General features: G+C 47.5%; 2 long non-coding RNA genes across 3 annotated transcripts in view; one reads left to right on the forward strand and one right to left on the reverse strand.

Annotated features, from left to right (window-relative positions):
- The window catches only part of LOC138529512 (uncharacterized), a 230,096-nt gene extending 227,336 nt beyond the window's left edge, over window positions 1–2,760 (forward strand). Inside the window, exon 4 of the long non-coding RNA XR_011284840.1 lies at window positions 2,681–2,760. This is a non-coding gene — a long non-coding RNA (uncharacterized lncRNA). The remainder of the gene's footprint in view (window positions 1–2,680) is intronic.
- LOC138529513 (uncharacterized) overlaps window positions 1–15,954 on the reverse strand; it is a 376,286-nt gene that overhangs the window by 172,750 nt on the left and 187,582 nt on the right. The gene's annotated exons all lie outside the window — the stretch shown is intronic.

The following is a 15,954-nucleotide window of genomic DNA, read 5'->3' on the forward strand; positions in this document are numbered from 1 at the left end:
TGAAAAGTTCAGCCAAGTTGTTAGATGCTGCAGAGATGCAGGCTTGAATGTAGGCTCTCTTCCTAGAGAGTGTGTACTGCCTTTGGAGCAGGTGGCAGGCCAGCTGGTCAGTGGGTGTGCCCGATGCCCTCCACTTCCTCTCTTCCGCCCTCCACTTGCTTTTAAGGGTGGCGAGGTCGTAATCAGGCCAAGAGTTGCACTTGGATTTGGGCTTCAAACGGATCCTCACGACAGGGGCAAGGACATCCAGAGTGAGTGTTAGAGATAGAGAGATGAAGGTTAGAGAGGGTTATGTCAGGGTGTGAGTCAGCCATAGGTGCAGGAGGAGAAGAGAAAGTAGCGGCGAAAGCCTCAAATGTCACACGCTTCATGGTTCGGATGGCAGTGCTGGTGTCGGCTTGACCTGTGCAGAAGAGAGAGTGAGGTGGGAAGAAAGGAGGAATTGATCACTCCAAGAGAGAGGAGTAGTGAGAAGGTAAGAGAACAGGAGGTCTGAGGAGATCAGAACATCCAGGGTGTGCCCTACAGAGTGATTCGCGCCAGAGGGAAGACTAAAGAGGTTACTAAAGAGTCCTGAAGAAGGGCTGGTAGCATCCAGGTGGATGTTCAAGTCTCTGAGGAGGAGAAGTTGTGAGGTAGAGGCAAGGAGCAAGGAGCAGAGGTTAGCCCACCCAGAGAAGAAGAGGGTGATCTGGCCAAGTGGCCTGTAGATATTGGCCACAGTGAGAGAGAGGCCAGGAGAGATAGAGAGTCTGCAGACCAGGCATTCAATGGAGGAGTAGTGCTGCATTGGAATGATAGAAGCAGGGATCCACTCCTGGAAAATCAAGGCTACACCCCCACAGGCACGGTTGGTTCTGGGTTCGTAGAGTATCTTGTAACCATCGGGAAGAAGAGTGTTGAAACGTGTGACAGAGCTGGCTGTGAACCAAGTCTCGGTGAGACAGAGTACATCCAAATCAAGGTCTTCCAGAAGATGGCAGATGTCAGAGTTCTGTTTGAAAGCTGAAGGAGAGTTGAGAGTAGTGATGTGGAGCAGGTTGCCACATTTGAAGGACTTCCGGAGAGGGGTACAGGCCAAAGGTCAACCTACGGAAGTGTTGGAGGTGCCCGAGATTGGGCAGAGGAGGAAGGAAGAGAAGAAAGGGTAGTCGGAGAGGGATAAGAGAGTGCCTGAGTGGTGGAAGAGGAGGGCGGCAACAGGGTGGCCAGAGAAGCAGCAGGGGTGCTGAAGAGGTGGCAGAGGAGGGAGGTGGCAGAGGAACCAGAGAGGGGTAAGAAGGGATAGCAGCGGAGGAAAGGAAGTTGATAAGGCACGGGAAGCGTCTAACAAAGAGGAGGAGATTGGCCTGAGGGCCCTGGACCAAGACAGTGCCATTTAATTAGACATTAATGATGATCTTGGAGGAGTTGAAGGGGGACAGGAGGGCCTCCCACCGGGTGCCACCATTAATGGGAGTATAGGTGGGCGGTGCTCTCTATCAGAGACCCCAATCATCAGCAGAGAATACTTGATTACTTGATACTTGGGCCTATAAAAGACTTCCCGCCACAAGAACAAAAGACTCCACCATGGGGCAAAGTTACTGTCTTTTATTAGCAAGCAAATGATGAGGATAACACCAGAAAAACAAGTATCCTCCAGAGCTCTCGTCTTCTAAGCATGTGCCACCCAGTTTTATTCTGTTTTGACTTCACAAATGTAGGTTCCATCCAGAAACATATCACACATTTACATTGGTCAGTTTGGGTAGTATACACAGGGGAACTATATGGGTTAGTTCTACAATTGGATGCCGTTTCTAGGAGCCGCTCCTAGTACCACCCCTACTATCATCAATCTACAATGTTGCAGGGTCGCAGAGAGACCATTTGCTCTTGCAACAGATTATCCCCACGAGAAAGGTGAATCTGGATTGGTCAGAATGTGTCCTCCCATCCCTGCGGCCCTGGACAGTTACCAGACTAAGTGTACCTTTTCAAGGCATGGGAATGAACGTGGAGGTGCAAAGTGTTCCCTAATGTTGTGATCTCTGATAACCTAAGCCTGGGAGAGTGCAGTTAGCAGCTTGTGGGTAACACTTGTAGCCTTTTCCCTTCTGGTGCCTTGGTTCTGGTTCGTGTACCTTGGCTGAATGGGCATTGTCCTGTTCGACTGGGTCACGTGTATTGAGACCATGAAATGAAGCTGTCCTGCTTGTAATTATGAGGATTTTAGCCTGATTTTCTGCAGGTGGGTAATTTTCTTGGTAACTGGAACTTTTCCGTCTCCACTTGTCCTTGGCTGAGTGCCTTGTTTCTGCTCGCCTCTGGCTGCGGCAACCATGTCCGTTTTCCAAGTACTCGAAGCCTGGCTCTCCTTTGCCATCCATTTCAGAGACTTATAGCTTCTATGTCATTCTCTATGGCTTCTCCATGTTAATAACAGTCAAGCATGTGCCAGCTAAATATAGGGACTGTTTGCATCTTGCGGTTTCAGCTTTGGCAAAAGATATGAATATAAAGATATGCACGTGTATCTGTCCTCTGCCTACATAGGTCATAAGCATGTGCTTCGTGCCCATATGCAATAAACTAGTGCATGTTTGTGTAACTTCATGAACAAATTAATATGTACTTCATGTATAATGCAGCTAAATTGTGATGTCAGTGATGATGTCATTAATGTCTGTTTTTACAGGTAGTCGACTTGCTCGATCGATGGCATTTCCATATTATCCAAGTTATCGATTGGGTATGGTCTGAACGGCTGTCTGAGTGAGTAACGCTTCTCACACCTGTGATATAATTAAGTTTGTGGTGATGGGCCTAGTAGTGAGGCACATTTGTCGTTTCTCTGCTTTCGTGTTGAGTCATGTGGGGGGGGGCATGAGGGTCAGATTTGGTCCCGGCCCCACAATGGGAGTGGTGGTCTAGGTTGCAGTTGTGCCCTACTCGAGTGTGAGTTGGCAGTCTGGTGGGCGGTTGGTGTCTGATTTGCAAGGGTGGTGGGCAATGGGATGGGGTGAAGCACGGTGGGGGAAGAGCAGTGAGCGCTGGGTGGGAAGGGGGCAGTTTCCTCCTGAAGAGAGTTCTGTTACTGAATCTGCCAAAACTGCAACCTAGGCCAACCCACTCAATTGGGCGAAATGCAGTTTTAGGCTACTAGCAGAGTCAGGAAGGGGGTGAGACATACAGTAGTGGGAATACACCTAGATTTGAAACACAAAGCGGTGCAAAGATGCACCTAGATTTGAGACACAACAGTGGTGGAAGATGCACCCACATTTGAAACACAACAGTTCTGGGAAATCACCTAGATTTGAAATTCACAGCCGTGGAGTATGTACCTAGATTTGAAACACAACAGTGGTGGAAAAGTGCACCTAGATCTGAGAGACAGCGGCAGTGGAGGATGCATCTAGATTTGAAATGCAACAGTAGTGGAAAGTGCACCTAGATTTGAGAGACAACGGCAGTGGAGGATGCACCTACATTTGAAATGCAACAGTAGTGGAAAGTGCACCTAGATTTGAGAGACAACAGCAGTGGAAGATGCACCTAGATTTGAAATGCAACAGTAGTGGAAAAGTGCACCTAGATCTGAGAGACAACGGCAGTGGAGGATGCATCTAGATTTGAAATGCAACAGTAGTGGAAAGTGCACCTAGATTTGAGAGACAACGGCAGTGGAGGATGCACCTAGATTTGAAATGCAACAGTAGTGGAAAGTGCACCTAGATTTGAGAGACACCAGCAGTGGAAGATGCACCTAGATCCACCTAGATTTGAGAGACAACGGCAGTGGAGGATGCACCTAGATTTGAAATGCAACAGTAGTGGAAAGCGCACCTAGATTTGAGAGACAACAGCAGTGGAAGATGCACCTAGATTTGAAACACTACAGTGGTGGAAAAGTGCATCTACATTTGAGCGACAGCAGTGCAGGATGCAGCTAGATATGAGACACACAACAGTGGAGTCTATTGTGCGAGAAAATCCTATGACCCTAGATCTTAAGGCTGCCAGTCTACCGCACCTAGAAGACAGTATAAAATAGTCGGTTTATTTGTGCTTAGAGGGTAGCCGGTCTATAGTGCCTAGGAGAGAATATGAGGGTCACTTGTCTTTTTCACACACAATCGGATTAGACAATGAGATCATAGATAAGCTCCATCTGAGCTTAAGGTACGTATAAATGCACCACTTCGGTGGACATCTGCCACAGGCAAGGCTATCCATCCATATACTTTAAAATGCAGCCACAACTACGACAAATTAAGTCTAGCTGGACATGTAATGGCTTAACCCCTTACACCAGACTTGCTCTGCCATTACAATACACTAACAACCTATGACACCTTTTGGTCTAGCTGGTTCACATTCAAGTCTCTTGCACTCGCCCTCTTGTCGGGACCTCCCTCAGCACCCGCCCACATGCTTGACCTATTGGGTTACTTCCCGGAGCCTGGACAGCCCACCTAATTCCTAATCGTGGCCAAATGCACACACACATTTTAAGCCTTTTCTAAGAATTTTCCCATACCTGGACTTCGGTCCCTGAGGGCGTTCCTACCACAAAGCGTGTTGAGGCAAGTCGCAAATGAGAAAATGCGCTATTTAATGACAACTACAATACAATAACCACTGGCACTCGCAATCTCTGTATGAGCCTACCTGAAGAGTGTATACTTTGGAACTGTTAGCTTTTGGGCCCAGGGTCCCAAATCATTTTAGAGTTGGACTTTATAGGATTTGGGGAGCTGTTTTGTGATTATTCTGAAGAGTTCTTTCTATTTCTCTGCATCTGAATACTTACCTGTATTTCTTTTTTTTAAAACATTTTTTATTAATATGTTATCATTTTCAATCCATACTTGCCTGTATATCACTGGGCGTTGAATCACTTGCTATTCTATTTCTCCAAAGGGTGATTGTATATATCTGTTTCACATGTGCTGATGTGGTAATATTTACCTAGACATCATTTTATCTGCTTAGTGTGTAATGTAAATGCCTAATTGTATTTTTGTACTTACCGTCTAACTGGAATTACTGGTGTTGCTATGTGGACTTATTGTAGCCCTAGCCCACTCTCACACCTTTCCCAAGACTATGCTTTGCCACCGTCCTACCGTCCCTCGATTGGGTTTGGCTAACCTCTGTCTTCCCTAGTAGGGTGGCCTTTCAAAACCCTCATACCATGGCTGATTTTGGAAATTCACCTTAACACACAGATACTTGCACACACCTTTTCACCCTTAAGCCTGCTCTGGCATCTGGGAGTTAAGGTGATTACATATACAATCCTCTGGGGAGGGCTGTACAACCAGACTTGAAGATGGGACAGTAAACCCAAACCTCTTAGGGTGGCTAGTGTGGCAAAGTAGTCAGGCTTAACTTCAGGGAAGTCAGCTGACGGTTCGTTCCCACAATTATCCAAAGAAGGTACAACACCCTGGTATATTGAACAATATACACATATTAAATTACACACAAATCTTTTCTCAATAGGTACTTCAACACACAGCAAAAATATTTATGTATAAGAACAGTAAATTGTCATTGAAAAAGGCAACCCACTCCTATACTATAACGTAGGTCCAAGGCCGGTCTTTGTGTCATGCAGCTCAGGCCGCTGCCTGACGTCAGTCAGCCTCTAGGGAGCGCTCGCCTGAGCCTCAAGCCAGTGCAAAGCCACTGGGCCAGGTCGCACGGACCAGCCAAAGCCAGCCAGCCTAGGAATACGAACATCAGTTAACAACACATTAAAATGATGCATCATTAGGCAGCCTAAAACTGCCTAATGATGCATAATTTTAATGTGTTAACTTAGGTTTGTATTCCACACTGCAGCGGGTGGCAGGCAGCCTTGTTCCTCAGGCAGGGCAGCAATTGGCAGGCCAATTTGCAACATTTGTTGCTTTATTGACTTCCCGGGTGGCGCCGGCGCCCGCCAGGCCCATGGGCGTATGTGCCCTCCTCCAGGCCATGCGCGCGCACACAGAAGTGAACTGCTACTCTGACATGGATTGGGATTGGGGGCTGCTGGCGTTGGCGGCGGCGTTGTGGTTGAAAAACCCTTTTTGCAAAAGAGGAGTGGGTCATGCAACGTTTGGTGCAACCATGCGCTCAGGTAAGTGTTTGGGGTGGGGGGGGGGCAGGGAGGCAAGCGGGCAGGCTGACCTACTTTCCCGGCGCCCAAAGGTCATTATGTTGAACAGTGGCAGGAGGGAAACGTAGAAAACATTGATCGGAGGGGGCGTACGGTGATTGATGGTCACGGACTGCAGACACCTGCATTTTCTTTCCAGACTGTGATTTCCTCTCTGGCCCACTTTCTCTTTCCATCTCCGCGACTCCTATTTATTTTCCTTTAAATTCCCTTCTTTTATCTGCTTTACTATCACCTCCTCCGCTCTCTCGCCCGTGGGCTATCTGCACTAGTGCATTGTCTAATATCACATGCATTTAATTGATGATGGTGGAGAGGTGTTATGCTGTCCTGAAGCACAAGCTATATTGTATATGTCATATTACATACATTAGGTTATTTATAACGCGCTTAAATACCCAGAGGTTTCTAAGCACCGATGCAGGAATCAAACATGTGTTTGCTCGGTGTCGTTTTGCTTCCAAGGCGAGCACTTTGCCCCTCCTCCCGAGACATAGGCTCTTATTGCATGCATTCTGTGATCAATTGGGGGACTCCGCGTGTGATGTTGGAAATGCATCGGAGGGACAGGGCCACTGTATCCTTGTCCTTTACTGCTTTTTATTGTGTGTTCTGTCGTGTTTTCCGCGCAGGAGTTCATGTGGGACTCCTGGCGGTGCAGCTCTCTTTCTTTTGGTTTGGTGAACGGACCCGTGGGATACCCTTATGGCACCCACGGGTAGGGGTACAACCCTGTGCCCCTAGTGTATGTTTTTGGGCACCTGTGGGTGGCCCGCAGAGCAGGGTATGGGCTGATGGCAGCTCCATGCTGAATTTGACAGGTGCGCGGTGTATCCTCCATTTTGGGATACCCCGGCCCTGCCATTGGGATCAGTTGATTCCTGGTGGAAAACAAGATGGCCCCAGTGGCCTCTTGCTTTCTAATACCAATTACCTTGTTTTCCCAAAGTCCTGGGAAGCCCTGACTCTGTCCCTTCCCCCTGACTGGTTGTTGGGTGGAAATGCCATATATGGTGTTGTTGTGAAGGCCCGGCCAGACTAGCTGGAGCCTTCCCGGTGATGTATGTTGTGGGTACCTCCTGTGGGTGGGACCTGGGTGAATAGAGTGTGTGACGAATATGCATTCTGTGTTGTGGGTGTCTAGTATCTGGTGGTTGACACAATGACTGAGACAACCCTGCCCAAAACGTGTATGAATGTAGCTTGGAGTGTTGAATGGCTCAGTACTTGTCCCAATACACATAACTTGTTGTGAGTGTCTGGAGAGAAGTGAATGGCCTGAATACCTCGTGTGCCTGATTGGCTGCCTGCCTGCATGAATGCCCATAGTCGTGATTGGATGCTTGAGTGTGACCCAGCGGAATGAATGGGAGATCAACAGTATATCTGGGGACCTCTCACTGCTAAGAATCGGGTTCAGAAGCCGAAGTCCACTACGACGAGTAACTGGATTAACTGACGCTTGACCTTGAAGCCCTGCTGGACGAGAAGAATTGCTGTTGCTCTCCTTCACCATCTGAAAGCTGCTGTGCCTCCAAGGACTGACCCAGAGAGGACCTGTTAAGGCGCCCTCTTCCCGAGCTACGAGGGACCATCGTGCACAGCTGATCTTTGCCAACGCTCCCTGGTAGACAGACCTTCGACAGGCTGCCGACCCGATACGGGGACTGCTGCGGAACTCCAAGGAGGAGCACTCGGACTATTGTCTGCCACTGTCGACGACCGCCGTCCCCGACCGGAGCCGCAGTGCTCCCGTTTTTGCCTAAGAATTTCCATTGATCATCGGACGCTCTCGTCTGCATCGTCACCCGCTTGTCTTCCGCTGGAGAAGGCCTGACCGTCGACGCGCCGAGGAGCATCCACCGGTGGGTTTCCCGTCACCTAAAGACCACAGAGATGCCGACGACTCGACGCCCTTGCTGGGCCACAGTTCTTCATCATCTCTTTGCGGTCCAGAACTATTGTCACCGAGGTGCCCCGCATGCCTCTTCCTTGCAGGACGCCAATGCTCTGTCGTCAACGAGAACCGCTAGGAACGAAGCTGTCACTTCCTTGCCGTAGTTCACCCGGTTCACCATCGGACGTTCAACGACCCGTGGCTCCCGCCTTAAAAGGAGGGCACTCAAGAAGGGCCGTCGATTCCCCGACACCGAACGCCAAGTTCCCCGACACCTCTCGACGATCCGTGGCTCCCACCTGAAAGGGAGGCACTCAAGAAGGATCGGTCGGTGCATCGTCGGAGAACTCTACTCCACCAGGTACATTGGGGGGGTAAAACCTTTATAGGAAGAAGTAAAACTATCGAACATTATATGGACTGGGCTTGTGCTATATATCTTTACCCACAGGTTGCCCAGGTGGGGGAATCTCCACACAGAACTGTGTCTAGGTAATGGGGCCAGTATTCTGCCTATTGTTTCAACCATCTGACGTTCCTGCCTATCTCTATTGCTGGTTTACTCGTTATTGATCTCTGTGACATTTTAACCGTACAGTTGATGCACTTTAACGAGATTTGATAACATTAGTGGTACCACTCTAGACCTGTATATATTTATCATTATTGACTTCCAAGTACAAAGTGTGTTATTGTGATCGTGTACATACCTTTGAATATTAATTATATAAAGACTGTGTTTTCAGTAATACGGTGTGTGGACATTCCTTTGTGGGGGTTCGGGGACTACACTGTACTTAATAACCAGCCCGCATCACCTCCTGAGAAGCTAGGCCTTGATTGCTCGTCCATTGCTACCTTATAGAGAATCTTGGCTGGGGTCTGCTGTGCCTCTCCTCTACCATATAGAGAGCGCAAGTACAGACACCCCCTACCAGTCTTTACACCGCGCACCATCAGAACGGAGTGCCATGCAAAAAAATGATTGTGCTTTTTGGGCAATATTTTGCTGTTTGTAGTAAATGATATGCATCCAATGTATGGAGAGCTGACCCCTACCTTGAAAACATAATGAGTGATTAGATTTTTGGAAAACCAGATGTGGACACAGTTAATACACAATAAAACAATAGACAAAAATGCCAGTGGGACTGCAGACCAGTCCTTAAGTACATTCAGAAAATAAAGTGTGCAAGAGCTCCAGAAACAGGTTCAGCCATACTGCAAACCAGTCTGGGGTCCTCTGCACCCTAGACCCTCGTATGCTTAGCCCTAGCCCCATCACGTTGCCCCACAGATCATGAAGGTTAATGTCGAAGAGTGACTGGCCGACTGGCTTATTGGCACCTCAGCACTGTACCAAGTACTCAACCTGTGGCAAAATCTCCTGAAATTGTCACAGCTTAATTGGTTGCAATAATGACGAGTACAACAGCGACAACTCTGTCGATACCATTCACAACTCAATGTCATAAATTGTGAAAAGAGCAGTGACCCGGCGCTAATATCTCTCAAGTGGTTCCCTGTAAACCAGTCTAGTTCCTCGACACGATCACTCTGCAGGGACCGTGTGCCTTTCACCGCTATCACCCACCTCACACTACTCTACCGGTGTGAAATACCAAGCATCGACTCACACTCAACAAACTCAGCCTCCTCTTGATCTTCATACCTCGCACTCGGCCAACATGCCAGCCAACTCCGCTTGATTATGCTCAAGCATGAGGAAGCCTTGGGCGGGGGACTTTGTTATGGCAGTTTGTAAGGTAACAGTTACTGTAAGGCACTTGGGGGACATCTATCCGAGATGCAGCAAAACAGGTGTGAAAGGGCAGGCATATTTTTCGCACACGCAGATAATTGTATAAAAAGTTCTCTACTCTGATTTCTCCAGTTGTTGTTTCTGTTCCGCACCGCACGCGTTGCACAGTGTTGCTGCTAGTCCAGAATATCATCAGGTTCTCTCTTATTCCATGCCCCTGGGCTGTTCTTTCTTTCTTTCTTTCTTTCTTTCTTTCTTTCTTTCTTTCTTTCTTTCTTTCTTTCTTTCTTTCCCCCTCAGTCCCCTTTCCTCTTCGTGTTGCTGCTGTACATAGCTGGGATTTCATCACAGGGGTCGGTGGTCATAGTGGGGGTTCTTCTAAGTCACCAATTGTACCCACTCTACAACGATATGAAAAAGATAAGGGATGCCTGGTGCTATGTCTATGGTCCGCCAGGCAGATATGCAATGAAAAAAATGGGGTTGGACCAACTAGACCGAAGATGACAAAATACTGTTTGTCCATTTTTGGCAAAACATCATATTTATTTTACAATTTCGCAAAGATTTTTACTATACTAGGCACAATATACAGAAAAATATCCCTCCGTATTCTATTCAATCATCACTCATACATACACATCTCATGCTCACATAAAATTCTAACAATAGGGTAAATTAATGTTCCCAATTCAAAATATAATCAAGTAAATGTCACTTTAACACCCGCAGTGTGCCAGTACGGACAGTTTGAAATTGCATTCAGACGAGGCCTTCCCTAAAAGCACGTGACAGAAAAACCATTTACTTGGGCAGCAACAGCTGTGTTTTCACATTAGAATTCTTCTGTAAAGTACTTGAATTACAATGTCATGAAACTAGCTTCATTTATATAGCAATTATTTATTCATATTGAGGAGGGGTTTTGTCACACAACAGAGGTGCAGTTTGGGAGTGACGTGAGCCAGTCGTGGAGGAGGGTCGCATTCTGAGGAATGGGGGGCGCCAATGATGCTTCCCGCCTTGTATTGGAATCTGGTGTGAAACCAGCCCTGCGTAGGTCCCCTGGAGATTGGCAAATTACAAACATACAGGGTGTGGTAAAAGAGGGCAAATTGACATTAAGAAATTATGTGTTACTAATCATTCCAATACCTCAGATGCCAAACCTATCACACTTGCTGTGACCCTAATCGCTGTGACCCTAAACCTCCAGGAAATAGTATTTGGAAAATACATATATGCACCTCACAGTCAATGTTGGGCATAGAGCAGTGAAAACATTCCTAAAACACTGCCTCGCCCACCAAAGATAGTGTAAATTAAGCCTGATAGCACCAAGACATTCCACTTCCAGGTAAATACAGATAGTGTCACTACAAATACAGTATAGTCTGTGTGATAGGGTCATGGTTGGGACCCTGTCGGATCAGTACATGGACCCCTCTTAATCTGGGTTAGGCGTCCAACCAGGGGGTATAGCTAGACCTTTGCCATGAATGCTGTGGGGAAGTTGAGGGACCCCATTCCCTGGCTCTCCAGCATGTTTGACATTGGGCCTCATTACGAGTCTGGCGGTAACCGAGCCGGAAAAACCGGCAGGTTACCGCCAGACCCGTATTACCATTCTGCTTCTGTGATTCCCGCAATCACCGAGGCATTACGACCTGGTGACCCGGGAATTCCCGAGGCGGAATTGTGTAAGTCCCCATTCCCATGGAGTCCCGTAGGGCTCCATGGGGATGGGGACAATGGAAACACTAGTTCCGTCTATGACAGAGCCGGTGTTTCCATGTCCGCCTGCAGGCGGGTGGTGTTAAACCCGCCAGGTCAGACCTGGCGGGAGTGACACCTCCCGCCTGCAGGACTCTTAATCAGCTGGTCCGGAAAGAACGGTGGTGGCGGTTTTACCACCACCGTTCTTTCCGGACCGGCATGGTCATAATGAGGCCCATTGTGTTTGCTGACTGGTTTCCCTGTCCCTAGTCCATCGAATTGTTTTGATGGTTCTATAGAGCCATGGTGATAAGAGTATCCCTGTACCATGATGCTAGACCCAGATATTAGGCTACCAACATGAACTAAATTCAAGCGTAATACTTTGTTCACATGTGCATGTGAAATACTCCGAAGGGGGCTTAGAAAACACACAGACATCATCTAGGTATACAATTACTGAACAGTACAAAATATCAGGAAAACACTATCCACAAAACGCTGGAAGACCGTTGAGGCATTAGCCAGGTCAAAGGGCATGCCAGGTCAAAGGCCATGTTAGGCAGGATCACCTGCAGTACCCTTTGGGAACACTAGAGGCAATTAGGACTACAAGTTTAGCTCAAAAATGAAGTAGGAGCAAAATGGCACTTCAGATACTTAGAAAAGGGAGGAAAAGACAAGGTTATAAGAATAGACAGCCCAAATACATTCATAGGCAGGGCAAAGGGTTTCCGTTAAATACAACCAGCAATTCTTCTCAACAGGCCTGGGCCAAAGTCAATGGTTCAGAGTCTTTTGTACAGGATAGCACAGTTCTGGTATATAACAGTTAAGTCTTTGCCACAGATTTTTAAAGGATTTGGCTAAGCGAAAAATTTGATGAATGTTCAGAGAAGGACAAGCCTTCGTAGTTGAGGAAAGTTTCACGCACTTTCTCGATGGCCGAAAAGATTTCTGGACTGCGTTTGCACAGTATCTTTTTAAATGAAGAAAGCTGTAGCTGAGGCAGTTGTTCCTGGCAGTTCGAGCAGATCTCCCTGTTCCTGTGCTTCAGTCGTGGGGACAAGAAGGAGGAAGAAGGAGGACGTCGGGAGGTTCCTGCACTGCCCAGGGAAGAGGCCAAAAGCTGTAGCAAGACGTCTGTTAATAGTGTGAGTGCCTTAAAGTCCCCCTGGTTTCCTTCCCTCTGGTTATCCAGTTTTCAACAGCACTGTGAAGAAAATTCGACCAGAATAGGATGGTGTCCAGGTGGCTTGCGAGTTGGTTGTTCCCACCAAACTCAAGGGAAGAAGTTAACCTTGAAGGGCTTCTCTGTCGTCAGAGTTTCAGGCAATTCGGACCTGCAGCAGGGCTTCACCGGTCGTCCAGGAATTGCAGCAGTGCTCTTCCTTCATTTCCGCTTTGGTTTTTCATCCCAGTGGTTGACTCTGCTTTCCAAGTCCCAGAGATCTGCTTTTAAACAGTTTTCCCCCCATTCATTCACCCTGGCTGTCACTCACCCAGCAGGGTGGCTGTCCTTGCCGGACAGCAGCCAGCCAATCACATCAGAGTGCATTCAGGTCTCCTAGGAAACTAAGCACAGGGAGTTTCGGGCACCTCACTCACATCCTGTCTACCCCAGACACTCTGGCACCAGAGGAGGGCTTCAGCACAGGAGCCCGCCAAAGGGCACGAACAAAGGGACCAAACCTGATTTGGCGCACAGAGTTACCCACAAGAAGGACTTTTCCTAAAAGAAATGGCGAAAAAAGATGACCGGACTCTGTTTTTACAGATAGGTCTGGGGCGCCATATTGAAAAACATGGCTTCCCCTGATTTTGAGCTACTGTTGTTAGCGGTCGCAAAAAATGACGGTAGTTGATCTAAACCACTGCCACCAGCCATTTAAAATAAGAAAAGGTACCATTTTACTGTTACACAAGTGTTTTGACTCAGGGGAAGCTAAGCAACCTCTCCAGCACTCTATAGTAAGATAGGTGGGCTGGGTCAGTAAATTTAAAGAGACTAGTAAAGTCAATTTAACTTTACATGCCCTGGGAGACAGTAGTCAGTCACAGGGAAGGTATTTAAACCTTTGGGGAGTCTGAAAAGACACCCCTGTGCCACTGCACTGAAGGTGCTGTGTGACACACAGAAAAAGATGATGCCACTGGAGTTGTTTAAAAACTCCATAACCACAGAACAAAAAAGTAAAACACACCCAAAATACATGGAAGAATGGGGGGGGGAAAAGCTCACACTCTTCCCAGGTAAAAAATAAAATCCCAGAAATCCAGCAAAGTTGCTGCGGTTCTCAATAGGTAAGGGAAATTAGCACATTGGGAGAATTCTCCCTAACAGGGCATAACGAAGTATTAATCTAATCTAAAGAGGTTCTGAAGGTGGTCTTCCACTCCTCCCCCAGCTCTTATCCTGACAAGGTGGTATGCCCCTCGAAGGTCCATCTTGAAAAAAGATGGTGGATCCACGGACTGCTTTGAGGATTTATGAGATTAGGGGCAATGGGTATTTTTCCATGACTGATCTTGTTCAGACCTCTATAATCCAAGGAGAACCTCAATTCACTTGTCTTTCTTTGGGACAAAGACCAAGAAAGCCCCCGCAGGCTTTGGATGGGGCGATGGGCCAGTTCTTCAGGTTTTTGTTAAGGTAGCCTGGCAACAATCCTATAGTGCAATCCTCGGGCCTGTGCAGAGTAATTCAACTTCCTGGCCTTCTGTAAAGACATCAGAACATTCTACATAATCCTGTGGGATAGTCTGCACAAGAACCACTGTCCTGCTCTTCTTTGTGCCTTGTTTGTCTTGTTCATTTATCAGAGCTATCTGGAGGCAAGCCTGTGTACAATACTCGGACACCGAGAAAAGCGTATCTGCTCTCCAGTCAATAAAGGGCTTATGTTTCTTTAGCCAGGGCGTCCCCAGTATGATAGGGACATGTGCAGAATGTCTAAGATCCAGACACTGTGTCCACATGCTGTCCTACCCTCATGATGGTGGTCCCTGTTTGTTCTGACACTTAGCCAGAGCTCAGTGGGTGGCCACCTACCCTTCAATTGACTTGATGTTCTCCTTTGCTATCCTTGGTACCTGGATCTGGGAGGCCCATTCAGTGATCATGAAGCGTCCTGCCGAGCCACTGTTGATCAAGGCAAGATGGACGAATGTCTTCTTATCTTCTACGTCAGCTAGATCTTGAGTACCAAGAGTCCAGAGTCTACTTCTTTACCTTTCTTTGGACAAGTATATTTCTCACGAGCCAAGATCCCATTTGGGAATGTGAGCGAGCATTTCCTGTTCTGCATCCCGTAGTGATGGGACACTCATTGACCAAATGTTATGAATGTTTTAATTTTATTTATACTTTCCGTGTTCAATTTGTGTTATTTTTTTTTTAAGTGATTTGGTTCACCCTCAGCCACCCACAAAGTAATGAATGAAATTGTAATGGACCGATGCCCCCTGCCACCAAAAGCTGCCTATGCCACTGGTAGGGGGCTCTTTGCAGAAGACAGTGGTACATCGCACATTTAAAATGTTGTATATAGTGCTTCATGGTGTATTCCTCCCACTTCTGAGCATTGTAATATTAGCTGCCTTGAGTGCACCGCATAATGTCGCTCTGATTTACCACAGAAGAATTAAGGCGTGAGTCGGCTCTGCCAGTGTTCAAATTCTCCACTTGCTGGTTTGCCCAGTGTCGGAGGCAAATGATTGACCCGTGAGCGGTCTTCCCGGACATAATGACTTTACTTGCATGTTCTGCCCAAGGTGGTGGCACCCAGGAACCACCAGTGACACCGCCCACAGGTACTTTGACGAAGTAGATCACCATTTGGGGGCACTGTGGCAAGCTCTTTGAGTAGCATATGGTGTTCGGAGGCACTGCCAGTGGTCTTTGGGAGGCCCACACGACCATTGTCTGCAGGAAGCTTTTGTGGTTCTGGGACATGCACGCATTCTGCCCTCCTTGTTGGGAGCAGTGATACTGCTGTAGATGGTCGGTCGCTGTGGGGTACTCTGCAAAGTACACCCATTGCCATTTGGCGGTTGACATTATTTAGTACAAAGATCTTGGCATGCCTAGCCAGAAGTATCACCTGAGTAAATACACAAAGTGCATAAAAGGCTTTACGCTTGGGTTGTGTACATAGTACTTTCCAGGATGTTTGTTGCAGTGTTGTGTTTTTTTTCCTCTGCTGACTTTCACGTGTACACCCATCACAACTGTATCTGATTGGTTCCACTACATTCGGGGTTTACATTTTCAGAGTGTTGAAATGCAAGCTTCTCTGAAGGTATTGGCGGTATGTGCGGAAGTGACATTCATTTCTAATGTTAAGATCTGTTCTATTCTGCCGTTTCTTGTTCCAGTCTGTGGTCGCGTGACCTGCATTTCAGGTGCATGCCTTTGGCTTGTGT

This window comes from Ambystoma mexicanum (genome assembly GCF_040938575.1).
Source record: "Ambystoma mexicanum isolate Mex_15411 chromosome 12 unlocalized genomic scaffold, UKY_AmexF1_1 Mex_chr12_unloc.1, whole genome shotgun sequence".
Taxonomy (NCBI): Eukaryota; Metazoa; Chordata; class Amphibia; order Caudata; family Ambystomatidae; genus Ambystoma; species Ambystoma mexicanum.